The sequence below is a fragment of the Pipra filicauda genome, unplaced genomic scaffold, assembly GCF_003945595.2.
Source record: "Pipra filicauda isolate LSUMZ 115617 unplaced genomic scaffold, ASM394559v2 scaffold88_size2543281_pilon, whole genome shotgun sequence".
Classification (NCBI taxonomy): domain Eukaryota; kingdom Metazoa; phylum Chordata; class Aves; order Passeriformes; family Pipridae; genus Pipra; species Pipra filicauda.
The window spans coordinates 715,229-723,672 of NW_024105075.1; the positions used below are offsets into that span (position 1 = coordinate 715,229).

The following is an 8,444-nucleotide window of genomic DNA, read 5'->3' on the forward strand; positions in this document are numbered from 1 at the left end:
CATCTCCGGGGGCCCCTCTGCCGCGGGAGTCCCTCTGCTCCGGGGTCACCCTGACGTGGGGTCGCTCTGCCCCTGGGGTTCCTCTGCCGCGGGGTCACCTTGCTGCGGGGTTCCTCTGCTCCGGGCTCATCCTGCCGTGGGGGTCCATCTGCCCCGGGGTCCTTCTGCCACGGGGTTCCTCTGGCTCGGGGTCTCTCTACCGCAGGAGTCCCTTGACGCGGGGGTCCCTCTGCCCCGACAGTCGCTCTGCCCCCGGGGTCCCTCTGCTCCGGGGGTTCCTCTGCTCTGGGGTTAACCTGCTGTGGGAGTCCCTCTGCCTAGGGGTCACCCTGCTGCGGGGTCCCTCTGCTCCAGGGTCACACTGACGCGGGGGTTTCTCTGTCCCGGGGTACCTCTGCCACAGGGTCCTTCTGCCACGGGGGTCCCTCTGCTCCAGGGGTCCCTCTCTCCCGAGGTCACCTTGCTCTGGGTGTCCTTCTGCCACATCTCGAGGCTTCCATGGTGTGCTCTGCACTCCACATAAGCAGAGCTGCCAGCCCCAGAGGTATCTGTTATTATTTTTATTAATTATCTTAATCTTTGTGGCTCTGGGTTTCTGAAAGTGGCAGCAATGAGACTTCAGTTTTAATTTGAGCTGAAGTTAAAAAATGCTGTCATTCTGTCTGTAGAGCATGGATTTGTATGGCAGAAATTAAACAGGATTGCTATCACTTTAATTATGGGGAATGAGAGAAGTAAATATGTTTGCAAACAGGGAAAAATGTAAAATCTATGGAGTTAAAACTAGAACAACCTCAAGTGATCATAGATGTGGCCCGGACATAGAATCGTCATAGAATCGTAGAATGGTTTGAGTTGGAAGGAACCTTAAAGATCATCTAGTTAGAACTCTCTTGCTATGGGCAGGGACACCTTCCACTAGACCAAGGTACTCAAAGCCCCATCCAATCTGGCCTTGAACACTTTCAGGGATAGGGCATCCACAGCTACTCTGGGCAACCTGTTCCAGTGCCTCACCACCCTCATAGTGAAGAATTTCTTCCCAGTGTCTAATCTAAATCTATGCCCTTTCAGTCCTCATGTTGCAAAGGGTGATGAGGAATTAAAAAGTATAAATGAAAGGTAAGAACAAGAAGTCAGCAAGATGCAGTTGCCAGAAGTTAAGCCTGGGTAAGGAAGAGTTGATGTCCACTTTGACCATGGTCAGAGTAGCTGGAGAGGCCCTGCTTTCATGTGAGGTAGGAGGGCTGAGGGAGAGGGTGTGTCCAGGGCTCAAACTCTGGCTTGCCACTTTTACATCAGAAAGGTCCTGTTTAGAGACACTGTTTCTTAGGCAACCTGTCTACATGTTATTTCTGCAGTAGAAATATCTGATCTTTTAGAAGGATTTCCTACAGTTGGAGGGCAGCTGATCTGCCCAGAGAAAGGAGCAAAACCTCTGCTAAAGTACCTTCCCTGACCAGCAGACATAAGACCCGCATTCAGGGAGAAAGGGAGACACTGCCCAGGGTCTGAAACCAGACCCTCAGTTCACTGTTTGGGCACCAGGTGGATGTACAGCCTCACCACAGCAGGATGGAGACCAACCTGCCACACCTAAGGACTCTCTTCTGTGAGGTGAGAGAAGCAGGACCATTTTGTACTCCTGGGCAGCTCTTCCAGAAAATAAAAAAGCAGTGACTCAGGCAGCAACAAGACAGACAACAAGACATCCACTGCAGAGGAGGATCTCTGCACCGTGATCTTCATGGGAGAGAACAGACATGAGAGAGGGCTGCCCACCATTCAGCTCCTGCAGGCTCAGAGGCCACTCAGGTGCCAGCTCCATCAGGATCAGCTGAAATGTTACATCAGCTCCTCTGGAGAGAAGGAACCATTACATCCATGAGGTGTTGGAAGTGCTCATCCTAATACACAGAGCATGACAGTGAAATAAATCCTCTGCTCAGTCCTGTCTTGGCACAGGAAACTAATTCAGCTTACTCTACCCGTGGCAGGTAGTGGGCACAAACAGGGCTTTGGTAGGTCTGGCATCAGCTGTCTTTCATGGATGAAAATCATACCACTGGAGAAAGGGAAACCTGAGTAAGAGGCAAGCAAGGTTCATGCTACCAAGCTATGGCAGCTGCTAAGGGGTATGAGGCTGACCACAGACTACGTGCAGCAGAGAAGAATGAGGCTAGCTCCTCTGGGCATCTGGCAATCTCTGCTGAGCTCCATTCTCCTTCTGAGACACACTCAGACTCATTCAGGAAATGCCTTCATCAGTGGAGATGTCCAGATGCTGTGCACATGCAGCAGAGTACTGCTAAGCAGTAAGGCAGCTGCCACATGATGGAGTTAAATCAGAAGCCCCAGGTGGGCACTGGAAAGCATAAAGATAGTTTAAGCCAGGCACATACCATAAAACATTGCTGTTCTGTGCAGCAACATGAGGTAAAGGATAATACTGGGAAAGGAAATCTAGCAGCATCATTATTCTGAAGCCATTAGCCTGTAGCATTTGTAAGTAGAGATCATGTGAACACAGAAAGGAGAAATGTCTGGGCTGAGAATGACCCATTCCCTGTGCTTCTTTGATGGGAAATTTTTTGCCAGTTTGCCTTTGGCTGTTAGTGAAATATGCCTTCTGACAACAAGCAGTGTGGTGAATAAGCCATTGTGGACTGCACTCAACATTAGACTGGAATGAGAGAAAATGGCATTGCTCATTTTCTCTAGTGAGCCTTCACAAATCTTGTATGCAATAAAAGAGAATTTACCATCCTGTCTAAAAGTCCTTCTCAAAGATAGTGCTAGGCAGTCAAATCAGGCATCAAACACAACAGAGTACTGAAGGCACTAAAATGTTCAGTACATTTGGACTGGGACAACCAACAGCTGCAAATGCAGCAGCAGATGAGTTAGCCACATCTGCTGAGGGATGAGAACACAAGATGAAGGGTTTTTTAAAATTGCTAAGCAACTTAGGAGCGAGTGTCATGGAAGGGATCGTGTCATCGAACTCCACGTAGAGATACCGAGTTCTCATTTTAGTCATTGAAGATGTAGTCAATATTGTCAGTGGACTGTAGGTCATTATTTGCTCTATTTTAACTTTTCTAAACCAGCTGAATGTGTTTGAAGATTATTTCTTTCCATTGGCTCTGCAAGGATCTGCAAGGGACAGTTCTTCTGTTTAGATCTGTACTGTGGTTGTCTAAATGTCAGAGAAAGGGTCTTCTCCTATGTGGTGTGTCCATACTTCTCACACAGGGCAAAACCAGACAGACAAAAGAAGATCCAGTGTCATGGCATGACTGCACAAAGCAGAGCAGATTTGTGACAGTGCAGAGTGTACAGAGTGAAGAGGAGAACAGAAAAGGAGCCACTTGACTGCATCATGAGATATAAACCTGATCCTGAATAATCATCCTATTAGCCATACTAATTTTTTACTTAATTTCTAAGCAAAAATGATGCTATGTGAAGGACATACAGGCAAGGACTGAGAATAAGACATTGCAGTACCCTTGGCAAGGTCTGGCTGTCATGACTCTGTACCTAGACAACAGATCACAGCTTTCATCAACAGAGCTCAAAACCAGTTCAGTGTTTATTGGGAATTTGGGCACAAAGTACCCACAAAGCAATGGGAAGCTGGGAGTCAGAAGAGGCAAGAGGTTGTTAATCAGTGCAAAAGAAGCAAGAAAGCAGGTCTGCCTGACAGTGTGGGAACACTGCAGTGGAGCCCCTGGAGATCAGATAGCAACTGAGCGTAAAGATAGATGGGTCTGAGAACCTCAGATATTTCCCTGAAGAGAAAGTCAATGTGGTCCAGCTGTATAATGCCAGACAGTGCATAGACGTGCTTAGGAAATTCTTGCACAGAGCTACTAAGAGTCACACATTTAGTCTTACATATGTGAGTAACTAGGGCAAGATCCAACAATCAAGTAAGGACACAAAGAATGGCCACAGCCTATGCTGAAGTATCACTGGTGATGTTCACAGGCTTAATGTGAAAAGCAAACCAAGAAAGCAGTAAATAATAGGACTAGATGGACAGCACAATGGGGCTTATGTGCCAAAGCCAAAGTGAGGAATAAAAAATACAACCCTTTACTACTCTCTGTTGAGGCTTAGAAAGATGACACATAACAAGGGACAATGGAATGCTGCTCAGCAGCCCACCAATCTGCAGCAGAGACATACAGTTACAGCCTTGAGCTGCCAGTTAAGGCAATTGCAGTTCATGTTTTTAAGTGCTGGTTTGATCCTTTATATATCAACCAAGAAGCAAAGGCTACGTCCACCTTATTTGAGACAGCTGATGTTCCTGGCCAAAGCTCAGGGAAGAAGTCTGTGCTGCCCAAAAGGATTTATGTTTCTGCAAACACACTGTAGCTCTCTATATCCCTTCTCCGTTACACATTTATATATCTTGGCTGAAACACAAGTGTTTCTTCTGTAAAGATGTGGTCGTTTGGTCAGAATTCACTTCTTTAGTTGGAAAAATGCTGAAAGTGCTGATCCTGATCTTCAGTTCTCTCCATGTCTCACTGATGACAGTAATATGTCAGCATCAGTTCAAAAGACACACAAGTCCAGGGAAAGATTCTCACCTATGGAAGGCAAGAGGCTTTTGTTCTTTTCTATCCATTTCTTCCTGCCTGTCCTCCTCCCTTGACCATGCCATTCCACCCCTCTGTCACACAGTTTTAAGTATGATGAGCATCAGCACCAGTACATGGCAAGTGATAGGATCACATGCCCAAGAATTGGACCAGCAAGAAAGAAAAGTGCAATTCTCTGTTGGCCAAAATGAGTTCTGCCAGCTCATAGCATGTCCTGAGGCCATGCATAGCCCTAATACAGACTAGCTGGCCAAAGTCCAGAGTAGCAAAACACATAAACCTAAGCACGGGAATCATTCTTCTTCCCTTCAGAGCTCCTATGCTTGAAGTTCAGGATGAACACTCTGTTGGATAAAGAATTAAATTAGCAAAGCATTTGGATTACTAGTCTAGGCAGCAGCAGAGGGCTCAGTGCCACAGGGGATCATTCATCTCTCTGTTCTCCTGACATGCTCCCAATTCAGGTTTCAATGTGTAAAGTCCTTTTGTAGAGAGATCCTTCTGTGGGTATGAGGTATTCATGGTCAGTCTTCGCGATCGAAGATTTGGGAAAGGTCATTACCCTTCGAGCCTGCGCAGTGGATTTTTTAGGTGAGACACAGTGTGCGCTGAACTGAGCCCACCCTTTAATCCTGAGGTTCATCTGCTGGGGCCGAGCGAGCTTGGACAGTCGCAGTGAGGTCCTCAGGGCGTAGGTTTGTTTAGAGTGACCTTCTCTTGGATGGATGGCCTTACAGGGCTGACGAGCTCCATCTGCCCGGGGAAGTCCCCTGACCGGGAATCGAACCCGGGCCGTGGCGGTGAGAGCGCTGCATCCTAACCACTAGACCACCAGGTGCCCTGCGTGTGAGATATATTGTGGTCTGTAAAGACCTTTGGGTTCCTCTTAAGACTCTGTGAGACAATCTGTGAATTCCTTTACCTCCATTTGTGTGCAGTTACTCACGTCCATAGACTCACTATGGTTGAAGGCTTGCTAATACTAGTGTGGGATTTACAGTCCTGAGCCCTTTATGAAGGTTGCAAAATGTTAAACATTCTCAGCAGTTCTGGGGAAAAATCATATTTTATGAGATTACCAGGTGTAATTACGAGAAAACCAGGTGTTCTTCACTGCAAAATGCCTGTCCCCTTTTTTTTTACTGCAGATTGATCTGTACTCAAGGGAAGCAGACTGTCCCACACCATCATCAGTTTCCAAGATGAACATTCCTAAGGTGAAAATCAGCAGTATACACAGTGCTAACTTCAGCCTAGGGAGTCTGTTGGATTAAGCAATGGGAGCAGACAAAAAGCTCCTTAGAAATGCTGTGGGTGACAATTGTCTGTGGTCGGTTCATTCATCCCGGGGTGGTACTGTATGTGGGAAGTGAGTGCGGGCTAACAATGCCACAACTGCTTTCCCAACCCACATGTTGGTCACGTGTAGGTCCTCTTCAGCCCAATAAAGAAGTGGGCTGAAACGTGAGTTGCCTTTCACTCCACTGAAAATGGCTACAAAGCACTGCAGCTGAGTGAGTAGGGCTGAGTGAGAAGGCTCACCAAAGTTCAGTGTCAGTGTGTTAAGAAGCACAACTGTTTAAAGTAACTGGCTGGGCAGACGAAAGGTATTTGCAGATTGTTCTCTATCCAAAAGGGCAACATTAAAAGTGTTGCATAATCAAAACTGTGTACGTGCAGTTCATGTTGAGAATGAGTGACTGAGAGGTTTATTTAATGCGTGATTCAGTGTTTAAGCTATTATTACAATTTTTCTTTTTATGCCTTGTCCTTTGTGCTTTTACATATGCCTTTTATTAAAGTTCCAAGAATTATTTATGCAATTTCTTTTGGAGGAATTCTTGAAGGCTTCCTATAGTTATGATCAAATACCAGGGAATTTAGTCTTCTGCTCCTGCTTAAGTTGATTATAGCAGTGAGTTGAATCTTCATACATGTCTTAAAGAGCATTTGATCCTACATATACAGACACACCAACATACATATAACCATATGTACATAGACCCAGTTTCTGCAGCTGCATATGAAAACTCTCACTAAATGAAAGCTCCTCGAAGTAGAAAATTACTTTCTTCTGTGTTTGCCAGTGATATCGTATGTTTAGTAATATTTCACTGTAAATTCTTATTCTGAATAGTGCCAACTTGCAGTGAAAATAGTGTATTAATAATGAAAAAGAGCACTGGTATCACAAAAGGAGCATAAGATCACATCCACACTTTCCTGTCTCTGATCTGTAGTACTGGGTCTAAGGCTGTTGGCCCTTCTCATATAAGAGTCAAATTCTGTCTTCAGGGATATTTTGTACACATTCTGCTGCAATCTGAGGCTTGATGTGTAGGGATATTTTGATGAGCTTATCAGCTCTGATCACCAGCACAATGGTGCTGCTGCACAAAGAGGATCTCTCCCAGACTGACTTCATGGTTATTTTCCCTCCTTCTATACACCGTGAGCTCTAAGAATAAGAATAAATGGACTTCCCAGTTTCCAAAGTCAAAGACAGTGTGAATTGATATTGCCCACCAAAATGCAGTGAGACTAAATCAATAACATCTGCAATAAGGCATAATGAAGACAAAATTATATCTCAGCTTTCCCAAACAGCTGTGAATCTATTTTTAATGACCCTCATTTTTGGCAGTCAGCTAAACAACTTTTAAAATGTCCTCGAAAATGGATTGTTAAGTAGATCAGCAATGCAGAACACTGAAATGCCATTAATTGCAGCTTCTTCTGTGTGGTCTATAGTACTTGGCACGAAAACACCCTCACTCTATACCTAGACTTGAAAACATATGCGGCACCGTAGGGAAGTTTGAAAAAAAATAAGTGACTTTAAATAGGTGACTTAAAGAATAATGCAGTGTGAATGTAGCCACTGATTTGCATTTTTTTTTTAGGTAGGGTTTTTAGAGAAACTTTATCTGTTTTCGCAGCCATGCCCTATCATTCAGTGGTCCTGCCCTGCATGATGACAGCTTTGTACACTGATAAAAAAGCTCCTGGGCTCGGCCTCTTGGGCTTTCAGCACAGGTTCTCAGTTTGAAAGAGTCAGCTTTCTTCCAGCACCGATGGAGTTCATCACAGAGAGGTACAACATGGCATTTTAAACCTCAGCATGATGTGTATTTTTCTTAAAATGCAGAGTATACAGTGACAGTGGAGGTGGTGAAAGAGAGTCGTAGAGTGAGAGGTGTATTTGGTTATTCTTTGCACTCAGTCACATAGGTCAAGCTCATCTAGGGTGAACAATGTCTCCCGGCAAGGCAGAAAACAGGGAAAAAGTGCTTCTCTTGGGATCTGCTTGTGGTGATGCCTGGCAGTGTGAATCAATGAGGTTACTGTGGACTGCGATTATTGCTCATCTTGCATGGTGATTTGAACAACACTGACCTTCCAATTTGCTGAGCTTTCCTCTTCCTCATACCTAGCAATGAAACTAAGTTCTTTTGTACCAGTTCTGTCTGGTACAAAAATTAATCAATATTACTGTGCACACCTCATCCTGTTGCTCTACATGCTGCATGCTTCTTCCCTAACGAATGTACAGTCCAGATACAGGTCTCCATGCTGCTCTTTGGAAGCCTTTAGGTGACTTCTCAGAACAAATATGGTTTCTTCAATTGGCTCCATTCCCTGGGAAAGGCTGCTGGTGAGGGCTGACACTACACCACACTCACAGCAGCAGGGTTGGTACGATGGAGTATGTTTATTTCAAAACATATAAATAATCACCAGAACCATTCAGCAGAACCTCACTTGACTATATGTACTGGTGATCTGGTCCCCTGTGTTAAAATATTTGGTGGACAGTGGAAATTCACA

At 45.1% G+C, this 8,444-nt stretch overlaps 1 long non-coding RNA gene across 1 annotated transcript; it reads left to right on the forward strand.

The window, feature by feature from the left end:
• Window positions 1–210: 210 nt before the first annotated feature.
• Window positions 211–6,282, forward strand: LOC120325222. The gene is made up of 2 exons (XR_005567117.1): window positions 211–544; window positions 5,765–6,282. It is a non-coding gene; the product is annotated as an uncharacterized LOC120325222 (long non-coding RNA).
• The last annotated feature ends 2,162 nt before the right edge of the window (window positions 6,283–8,444 follow it).